Here is an 11,650-nt window from a genome sequence, read left to right as displayed (position 1 = left end):
CAGATTGAAAACACTCCAGCAACCCATTCCAGGCATGTGTGTAGTAGGATAGTGATGTGGTTTACAGTAAAATCTTTCTGTTGTTTATACTTGCTGCATTCATTTTCTATCCACCTGTTCCTTTCTCATCCTTCTTCTCTGTCATAGGTCTCACTAGAGTATGTATTAATCAGCTATTGATTAGTGCATATACAAATTACTCAGAGGCCCCAGTGAATACAAAACTAGGCAAATCATATATGGCTTGCACAGAAATACTGGAAATGTTACTCATTAGTTTTAGAAGTACCTCCAAGGCCAAGCAAACACAGAGTGAATTGGTAAGAGCAGTAAGCAGAGATCAGAGTGACATGGCAAACAGGTGTCCCTATTTTTTGGGAAGTTGCACTAATTGCTGAAATGTAGGATGTGGATGATGTCACCTAAAGATGTTGTAGTAGTTGGTGGAAACTAGGATGTTTAGGCTATAAAAATTAAGTTGTTTTGATTGGTGTATAAAGAAGTGCCTGGGAACCCTTAATACTTTTTACTGAGTTTATGAGTTATATTCTTTCGTGTATCATTCCTGCAGATGACCTGCCTAACACTGTATACCAGCTAGTTGTGCATGTTAGTGTCTAGACTTGTTTGTAAACAATAAACCTGCCCAAGGTGTTTCTCACTAAGAACAAAGTCTACAGTATCTTTATTGCAACAATGAAGTTAAGGACACAAGATCACAAATAATCTCCTAACAGCATGTGCACAGACTATCCAAACTGAGGGAGCCTGTCACATGACTGGTAACACCTAACCCCTTAATATCAGTAATGTATTCAGAGAACGATGGCCCTGACAACACTAGTGACTCCCTGGAGATCTACACAGGGCTGTGTAACTACTCTTTTGCTTTGAAGATACTATTAATTTCTTAGGCAATTCAGGAACAAAGCACCAGAAGTAAATGAAAAGGTTCATTTTGTCTGAATCTGTAATTTGTGTTACACTCAAACTGATAATCTCTAACCCAATAGCCAATGCACAAGGGCCTCTGATACACATAAAACTAGTTTTTGAGTTTATTATTTAGAAAATAATCACTGGAAATAACCGGTAAGTGTAATTTAAGTCCCCCCCCCCCCCCCCCCCCCCCCCCCATTTAACCCCCCCCCCCCCCCCGCCCCCAGTCCCTTTCGCAATGAGCTTCTCCAATTAAAAATCTTAAATTTGCATCTTTTGCTTGCTGTATGGTCAGATGCTCTTAGCAGAGGAAGACCAATTCATTGCACCATAGCCACCTGCTCACCCTGGCACTAGGATAAAGTGAGGTTGGTGCATTTCTTACTCCTGGGATTCAGGGTCTTCTTATTTCTGGTGATTAAGAAAAGATTTTGGTCTTGGGCTTTATTTGTTGATTTGTTTGTTTTTCCTTAAATGGGTAAAACTGGATTTCTTACCTAGGTGATGCCATGAGTAACTATGTTGACAGGGTTATTTGGGTAAATGTGAATGGTTGGAAAAATTGTTCTTTGCAAGCTTTAGGACACAGGTGATCCTTCAGGCACAGGAGCCCTTCCTCAGGCACAGGGAGAGTCTGTTGGTCTTTGTCCTCTCCCTAGGCTCCAAATAGAAGCTTAAGCCTATATGCAAAACGTAGGTCTAAGAAAATGCCAATATATGATGGGGAAGATCAGAAGGGATAGGAGTTAATAGGTGAGAGAGATAGGTGGGGGAACAAAAGAGGGGAATGTCGAGATGTGATAATGCAAATGGCAAAGTATAGAGAGATTACCTGGGGTTATCAGATGGCAGGCAGGTTATAATGTGCTATAAATCCAATGTCTTTATTTAATTGTGCTTTTTTTGTATCCAACACATTTATTAAATGAAGTTCCTAGGCACATGTATGAAAGGTGCTCTTTAAAAAAATTCCCTTTGAATATGAAAACTGGGAGATTGGGGAGAGAAGTTTTCTTGTAAGAAATATGCACCCACAGGTAATTGAGTATTTTTGTTTGATAAATTTTTGGTGTGTGTTCATCACTGTATGCAGCTGTTGTTTGATTTCTCCTGTGTAGGGCCCATGAGGGCATTTAGTGCAGGTGTAAGATTCAGGAGTAGTGATGGTTCTGGACTCTCCCTATGCCTGAGGAAGGGTACCTATGCCCAAAAGATAGCAAAGAATCATTTTTTCAACTATTCAGTTGGTCTAAGAAAAGGTGTCATATTTACCCAAATAATCTTGTCTGCCTATTTCTCTAGATTAACACAGCTACAACCAACACCCCTGAGTAGCTATACGGTAGATTTTGCTTTATAGAATCACTGGTTAATAGAATCAGTCAATTATTTGAATCAATATGGGACAACCAAAACCATCTGTATATTAATTACTTGTAAAAATTGCTCATATTAGAATCACAGTTTTCAGTTTTTGGAATAATTTTACCAGAGAAGTCCAGGGATAGTGCAGTTTTGTGAGGAGCCCTCTGCTGGCTGGCAGCTTTCCAGCCTGCAGGGGGCTGGGAGGGAGAGGGAAAAGTGCAGTCAGGCAGGGGGTGCCATATGCATGAATTGTACATGCACATGGTCCCAGGCAGCCTGGACAGCAGCTCCTGCATAATAGTGGGTGGGGTGGGGAATTGAGCCCCCATATGGAGCGAGGGAGTTGGGCAGGGCTGGGGCCCCAGTGGGGAGAGGGATAGGGACACAGGTGCGGTAGCTTTAAGGGGCACGATTCTGCACCACTACCCTCACTACCTGCACCCACCCCATGCACAGATCTGGGGAGCTGGCCCCCACCCCCATGCCTGAACCTGCAGTGGGCAGCAGCAGGTGGGGAACCAGGCTCCTCTTTCCTGCAGCAGGCACCGCCTCCTGCCAGGGTCATGGGGGTGTGGGCCCAAGTCCCTGGCCATGTAGCCCTGGCAGCCTGGGGTCCCCTGTGGCAGGGCTGGGGGGCCAGGAGGCAGAGGGCAAGGAGCACCAGCAGGGTCAGGGGGCTGTGGAGGAGTGAGTATCCGTGTTCTTAAAAAAATCAGGTCTCCTTTTAATGGAACCAACCAGTTAATAGAATCAAATCACCATTTCCCAAAGTGATTCCAATAAGACGAATCCACATTTATTGGATCAAGCTTCTCCTTGCTGAGCATATAAGGCAAAAGATACAGCTGAGATATCCAAAAAAGCAAATACAGCAAGCAAACGAGAGACCCAGATATACATGTTGAGATCTAGTCTGTCATCACTGTCTTTGTGCAACCTCAGAAGGACATCTTTTTTATTATTATTTTTTTTTTAATGCAAATTTCCTTCTGAGTGCACTGATCATCACAGCCCAGGTTACTCAATGGCCAACAAAACCAACAGCAGAGTGACACAGTTCATTCTTGCAGGATTCACAGATCACCCAGAACTGCATGTCACTCTCTTCCTTTTGTTCCTGGTAATCTATGTCTTCACCCTGGTAGGGAATCTTGGGATGACCATTCTAATCTGGAGTTATTCCCAGTTTTACACCCCCATGTACATCTTTATCAGCAACTTGTCTCTTGTTGACTTGGGCTATTCCTAATCTATTGCACCCAGAGTGCTGATAAGTTTTTCTAAGGAGAGTAAAGCCATTTCATATGCTGGATGTGTCACACAACTGTATTTTTTTGCTGCCTTTGCCACTACAGAATCCTTCCTCCTTGCAGTGATGGCATATGATAGATATGTGGCCATCTGTAACCCACTGCTCTATAGAATTGTCATATCAAAAAGATGCTGTGTCTGGCTTTTGGCTGGCTCCTATGTGGCTGGGATTGCAAATGCAACAATGCTTACCACATGCACCTTTCAGCTGCCCTTCTGTGGGCCCAATGTAATTGATCATTACTTTTGTGATGTCCTTCCACTCCTGAGACTGTCCTGCACTGACACTCATGTCAATAAAATACTACTTTCCACCTTTGCTGGTTCTATTCAACTGAGCACCATTGTGATGATCCTATTTTCTTACCTGTATATTTCTGTTGCCATTTGGAGGATCCATTCCTCTGAGGGCAGGCGTAAAGCAATCTCCACTTGTGCCTCCCATCTGACAGCTGTGGCCATATTTTATGGGACAACATTCTTTATCTACTTACGACCCAGTAGCAGTTCTTCACTGGAACAAGATCAAGCAGTCTCTGTCTTCTACACAATGGTGATCCCCATGCTGAACCCCTTGATCTACAGTCTGAGGAACAAAGAGGTGAAGGATGCCCTAATGATAATGATACAAAAAAGAAAGCCCCTTCAGCGACTTTGATAGATTCCCTTCCAGTCAATGCCGTTTTACAATGAAGACTACCAAACCTTTAGTGCATTTGGTTTCAAGGATTGGTTTTCTTTTTTTAGAGAGAAATCATGGGCTCATGGCTAAGATATTAGACTAGCATTTGGAATACCTGCATTCTACATCTCATTCTGCTATTACCTACCATATGATGTCACATAAAACACTTCCCCTCTTCATATTCCATTTTTCTTCCCAATTCTTTACTGTTGTTTTAAAGTGTAAATTTCTGGGACAGGAGCTACTGTCTATTATGGGATTAAGTGCACATGGAAGTGAATTTAGATTAGTATAGGATTTATAAGGTGGAGGGGGATAGACTTTCTGTGGAATAAATATGTCTTGTTTGGCTTTACCATAATTCATTTTGAAACAGAATTGAGCTAAAGGAGAATAAGTCACTCTTCTGAGGCACCTAGGCTGTGACTGGATTTGGTTCTGGGAAAACCATAACTGCTTAATTATGGGTAGAATTTTGACTGATACCATGTGAAAACAGCTTGCTTTGTGGAGTTAAAAGTCATTAAAACAAATTATGAATATATTAATTTCTGAAGAATTTTTTAGTAAATTAAAGCTAGACTAGAGTAGAGTAAGAAATGCTGGGAATGTTGAAGTTACTTCTGTAAGATGAAAACATGCATGATAGCTAATGTATCTATTAGCTATTTTAAGTACATGATTTCCATTCTTATGCTCATTAACTCAACCAGAAGACTGACATTAGCCTTTGCAGCTTGCACCTCACAGATCCACTGTTTTGGATGTTTTTTCTTTCCTCATATTTATGGAAGAACATCTGCTGATGATCACATTCTGCTCATTAATTTCCTATTATGACCCTATTATAACCAAGGGCCTGAAGAGGCTTGGGCCATGTTAAATATATTTCCATCCACCGAACTGTCCGCAAAATTGAAAAAGTGATCCCCAAGTGTAACAGAGGAAATCACTGCATAATAGTTAGATTTAAAGAGGAAGAAGAAGGTTGGAGTTCCTGTATGCACAAAGATTACTACATTTCTTTATGGTAGACTGTAGACAGGAGACATCACCACCTGCAATAGTCGGCTACCTTTGGTGAAGGTCTAAGACCAGATTGGAAAGTTAGAAACAAATCCTATTTAATCTTTGTGAAAATAAGAGATGCTCATGTAGCCAGAAAAATGAATCTTTTGGCATTTAGCTTTTAGATTCCATTCCCCCCTGTTGCTGAATAGGGTTGGCCAAGTACATGTGTAACTGCCTCAAGTGAAACAGAATAGAGGAGGAAAGCTGCCCTTCTACCTTTGGTCTAAGATTCTAGTGATTAGGGCACTTGCCCAGCAAATACAAGACCCAGGTTCCCTTCCAGGTTTCCTGCCCAGCAAATACAAGACTCCCTTCCTGGAGGAGTGTTCTAATTACAAAGCTAGAGGTTTGCCCTGCATGCTCTTCAGCCTTCTTCTGGAAGTTGACCCACTGGCTAGACAAGAGGGAGATGTGTAAGGCCAAAAAGAGGAGCATAAAGAAATGTAAGTGGATCAGTGGGATATATATTGGGAGGGGGCCTTGGGTTCTGGCCTTTTCCACTGATGATCTTGCCTTACCTTTGCATTTAATCTTCAGTACTCAAAAATAATCAATAGTAGAGAGATATTTTCTGTTCTCTTATGATATAGGGACTAGCATCCATTTGGCTGAGTTAAACTCTCTTTAGCTTGGTGTCCTCTTGGCTTGACAATTCCTTCCTTCTTGGCTGTCCTGTGGCCATTTTCAAGATTGATAGAAGGAGTTGTATGGACTCTGCATAGTCTATGTCCTGATGGCTAGAGAACTTTTCTGGGCAGACTCAAACACTCTCTGGGTGAAGAAAAGATGGGACTCCAACTTTGGCAATAGCCAAACACCAGGCTATCAGGCTAAATGCCAAGAAGGCCCTCCTGTTCCATGAACTAGTCCCTATGGGTGACATTCTGTTCTTTCCTGATTGTTCATTAATATGTTTAGTTTTATTAAAGTTTTGGGGGCTTACTCAGAACATACACAGTTGATTCTATTCCATCCCAGATCATGTGGCCATAGTGAAGCCTTCTGAGCGTGTTTAAAAAGAAACACACAGTCAGTGTACCTCTATCACTGGAAATAGAATCTAAACTGTGCTAGGGTCATAAATAGCACTTCTGTGTTTACATGAGTGCACCTTAAGCCCATCAGCTAGTAGGGATTGGGTTTGGGTTCTTCAAATACCTCTGACCTTCCACAGGTAAGTCTGCAATTTAAGCAATGTGTTATTTGAGTAACTTTAGCAAATTTTGCCATTGTTATTAATTAAACCACTGGTCTGGATCTTTGATTGAAAGGAAACGTGTCCCTCTTAATTTTGTCAGTACTAAACTAACACAAAATACTTTTTGTGGTGTTAACTTCATAGTTCTGCTGAAAATATGTTGTATTCATGTGATGGTTTGATCATATGATTCAATCTTAATCATTATCTTAATTTGCTCATTGTATTTCTTCATCTATAATTATTTCAGTAAAAGTGTAGTAAACTAAAATAAATTTCAGAAAGAATAAACTTCAGAATCTACACTGGGATGGGTTATTCTGTTAAATTACAATTTGGAGACATCAGTAATCTCAGTTAAGAAATCTGCAGGCCTCTTAGCTCTGCTTATAAATTACTATTTGAGTTGTTCAGAACTTCTGAATAAAAAATGGTGACACATGGGTTTAATCAGGAATGGTTGTTTTGGAATAGAAATTCTGGAATAATTGTGTTTGTGGATATGACTTTCTTCAATGCATAGTGCACTAGAATGACAGAGCCATTATTTCTCTTAGAGTTTCCAGTTGCTTCTCTTAGGGTGCATCTACACATGCACAAGATTTCATAGTTGTTACTGAGCAGTCATTTAGTGCCTGCTTAAGCAAGTAGTAAAAGACCATGCAGCAACTGCTGTTACTGCATAGTCCCAGCATCGTCTGGGTGGTTTCTGACACTACTGTGCAGTAGCAATGAGCTACTGTGCAATAGTGTTGGTGTCACAGTCCATGCCTGCCAACACTACATCACCAAACCAATGAGCTATGGCAACACAGTTCATCACTACGGTGACAAAGCGTCTCATGTACACATGCCTTTACACCAGTAGGAATAGTGCAAACTTCTGTAATGCCCTGATGAAGGGTTGTGAAATATTTTTCTCCAATCAGCAGGGGCATGGGAGTTTAGATACTTAGATTTGGATAAACATATGTAATCCAAGAAGGGTAACCAAGACTCGTTAATTTAACCATAATAGAAAAGACATTATCAAGTTTTATGGCTGCCGTTATGCAACAATTTATATGTTTGTAATTACATCAGGTTTGTACACTAATGTAACTAACGATAGGCTGTTAAAACAAAGCATCACCACTAGGTAATGTGTGAGCAAAGAGCAAACTAAGGATTGTTAGATGAAATTGACATAAGGCACGGACATCTCACCTGTATATTGCTATAATTTACAAAGTTGTAAAGTTACTAGAGGGTTGTTTTTGGGTTTTTTTTTGTTCCTTAACTTCTACATGACTGTAAAACAGATTACACAGGTGTAAATATAGTGTCCACAAATATAGTTCAATAAGGTTTTCTAATGATAACTAGCATTCTGGTGCACTTCAGCACATCCTGAACAAATATATCTTAACAATATTTTTTTTTCTCTTTTGGATGTTACACTAGGTGAATAATTCAGGAAGAGTTAACCATTTTTTTCCTTAGCTGAAAGTGATCTAAAACCATGAATCAGGTAAAAAAAAAAAAATCATAAAATATTAGAGGAGAGAGATGTCCCTATATGTTCTTCAGCACCGAATTCATTAAATAGGTCACTTGATTATAGTGTCTAATTGTAAGGAGAAAACTATTAAAAAGGTCTTTAATTTAGCAAAGGAAGACATAATAAAAACAATGATTAGAAGCTGAAGCCAAGCAACTCAAAATTGGATAGAAGGACAATTTATTGAAAAATGATACTGAAAAAGCATGAGGAACAAAGTGGAGAGGAGAAGTTGGGGTTTCCCATCTCTTGAAGTCTTCATATAAATGGCAGATGCTTTTATGTAACATCAACTTTCTTTTGGATGAAATTCATAAACTCATAGAATCATAGTAAAGTAAAGGCAGAAAGGACCTCTAGAGGTCATCTAGTCCAAACCCTCTTTTGAGGCAGGATTATCACTATTCAAGTCATACCATACAAAACCTTGTCTAACCAATTCATAAAACTACACAGTCAACCCTGGTACACAGGCAAACACTTAACAACCTAATCTGCCACAGGTAGCCAATGTCCTGTTGCTGCATGGGTCATTAAAATAAATTTGACACATCCAAGGAAGAAGGCTATGCCTTACACCACAGAGGTAGGCAACCACCCCTCCCATCTGTATCTATGTGACCATGAGGTTAAAATTACTTCCTAAACCCAAACATGGTGATTGTAAAAGCCTGAGGAGACAGACAAGACCCTTTATCCAAGAAACTTTGTGTTTTAATCCAAGCAGGAGCATTAACAAACCCCAGTCCAAATCCCCAGCCCTGGCTGAAGTTAACATCCAATGCTTCTCAGAAAGTTGAGCAACACTCACCCCCACAAAAACAAAACAAAACAAACCACCCTTGACACATGTACCAACAGGAGGATGAAAAAAAGTTCTTCCTTTTCCCACATTGCAACTAGGAAGGCCCATGTGGTTACCCATAGCTGAACAAAGCAAGGGCATAGCTACTCCTAGATCATCCATGGCATATGCTTATTCAACCTTGTCATGCATCCACAGATGCATCACGAGCAGGTCCAGGAAGGTGATCCTCCCCCTCTATGCGATATTGGTCAGGCTGCAGTTGGAGTACTGCATCCAGTTCTGGGCACCGCACGTCAGGAGAGATATGGACAGCATTGAGAGGGTCCAGAGGATGGCCACCTGCATGATCAGGGGACAGCAAGGCAGGCCCTAAGAAGCGAGGCTATGGGACCTGAGCCTGTTCAGCCTCCACAAGAGAAGGCTGAGAGCAGAGCTGGTGGCTGTCTATAAACTTACCAGGGGGGACCAGTGGGGAATGGGAGATCCCTGTTCCCCTAGGCACTACCGGGAGTAACTAGGAATAATGGCCACAAGTTTATTGAGAGTAGGTTCAGGCTAGACATCACGAAGCACTACTTCACAGTCAGGGCAGGTAGGATCTGGAACCAACTTCCAAGGGAAATGGTGCTTGCTCCTACCCTGGGGGTCTTCAGAAGGAGGCTAGATAATCACCTAGCTGGGGTCATTTGACCCCTGTATTCTTTCCTGCCCATGGCAGGGAGTTGGACTTGATGATCTGCTCAGGTCCCTTCTGACCCTACCAACTTTGAAACTGTGAAACCTCTTCATCAACACCTCAGACAATGGAAAGTCCATATCTTCCATAGGCAGTCTATTCCACTGCCCCATGTTTTTAACAGTGAAGATTTTTTTCCTGATATCCAATCAAAACCTACTTTGCTACAACTTTATGCTGTTGGTCTGTATCTTGCTCTCTGCATCAAGAGAGAAAAGATGTTAGTCTTCTTTATGGCAGTGTCTCTGATATTCAAAGATGGCTTTCATCTCCTCTTTTAAGTACTTTTTTTCTTCAAGATGAACATGCCTTTAGCCTCTCCTTGTATGGCTTGACTTTGAAGCCCTTTATATTTTTTGTTGCCCACAAAACTAGACGACACTACTGTAAAATTGATAAACAATTGGTTCAATAAAATAAATGTCAGAATGCCAGGATGTCTCTTGTAGAGAATCACAGGGGTCTCTACTGGGTCCAATTTTGTTCAGTATGTTTTATAATGTTTTATAATGATTTGGATGTTTAATAGAAACCTTCTTGAGCAATTCTGCAGATGACATGATACTGAGAAAGCTTATGAACACATTGGAGGACAGGAGCACAATTCAGAAGGATCTCCACAGATTTGAAAGCTGGGGTGAAGTTAAACAGATTAAGTTCAATTCTGACAAGTTCCAGATGCTGCACCCTGAGAAGAATAACCAAAAAAACACAGATAAAAATAAGTGACATCTGACTGGATATCAGGACTATGGAGAACGAGCTAGGAGTCTTGGTAGATCAGAAACTCAATATAAACATGTAGTGTGATGCAGCTGTACAGAAAGTGAATGTTGTTTTGGTAGGCATTAATAGAACCATTAAGTCAAAGTCATGGGGAGTAACAGTGCCTCTATACTTGTCACTGGTTAGGCCTCAGCTAGAGTACTGTGTGCGTTTCTGGACTTCAGAGTTTAAGAAGTACGTGGAGAAATTAGAAGGGGTGCAGACTTAGATGACAAAAATGAAAAAGGATTTGGAAGGCAAGTCATATAAGAATATGTTGAAGGAAATGTTCATGTTTAGTAGGAAATGGACCAATGGGCAATCTAGATTAAAACTGGATATCACAAAAAGCTTCTTCATTGTTAGAAGGAGTGACACAATGAAATACACTGCCCAGGGAAGTCATTGTGGAATCTCCATGAATGGAGGTATTCAAGAAGAGGCTGAACAAGATTGGTCAGGGATGTGCTAAGAGCAGCTATGCCTATATTCTACTATGGGTAATTCCCATGCTTCTGGGCTTTGATGATTTCCACGTGGGACCAGGAAGGAATTATTTTTCCCTCCTTCTCCTACATATGCAAAGGGTTTTTTTTTTTCTTCCCCCTGTCTTTTTCAGAAGCATTGGATGTTCCCTGCACCCAATGCTCAGGATTTAGACTGGGGGGGTATCAATGCTTATTTTGGGAATAAACCCAGAGTTTCTTAGATAAAGGGTCTTGCCCCTCTGCTCAGGGCCTGACCAACTGACATTTGGGGTTAGGATGTAATATTACCCCATGGTCAGACTGGTATGGTACAAACTATGGGGAGGGGGGTTGCCATTCTGGGGTGATGAAAGATGTCTGAGGGGGGAAGCACTCTACTGAAAGAAGCACTGTGTTAATTGGACCCAACTCCACAGCATCTGTACATATCAGGTGCTTCAGCAGGGCTTTTTGGTGCTTTTATTTAAAGCTTATTGAATCAACTATTAGATAAAAGCACCATAACAGCCCTGATGAGGTACCCAATTTATACAGAAGTCAGGCAATCTGGGTCCAACTAACACAATGCATCTTGTGGGCATGGGTTGGGCTTGGCATAGGGGTGCATGGATTTTAAAGTAAAGTGCCATTTTTTTCTATGTCTGTGATAATCACACTATGCTCACAAGGGTTTACAGGGTGGAATAATAACAAATTCTATTCATAATATCATCTAACTTTCATTTAAGTTAATTGCACTCTTTC

The 11,650-nt window shown here is 41.0% G+C and overlaps 1 pseudogene; it reads left to right on the top strand.

Moving 5' to 3' along the window:
• The first annotated feature begins 3,328 nt into the window (after nucleotides 1-3,328).
• Nucleotides 3,329-10,382, top strand: LOC102379149 (annotated as a pseudogene).
• The last annotated feature ends 1,268 nt before the right edge of the window (nucleotides 10,383-11,650 follow it).

This window comes from Alligator sinensis, unplaced genomic scaffold, assembly GCF_000455745.1.
Source record: "Alligator sinensis unplaced genomic scaffold, ASM45574v1 scaffold287_1, whole genome shotgun sequence".
NCBI lineage: Eukaryota > Metazoa > Chordata > Crocodylia > Alligatoridae > Alligator > Alligator sinensis.
The sequence above is the reverse complement of the archived record's forward strand: the minus strand, read 5'-3'. Positions and strand labels throughout refer to the sequence as shown.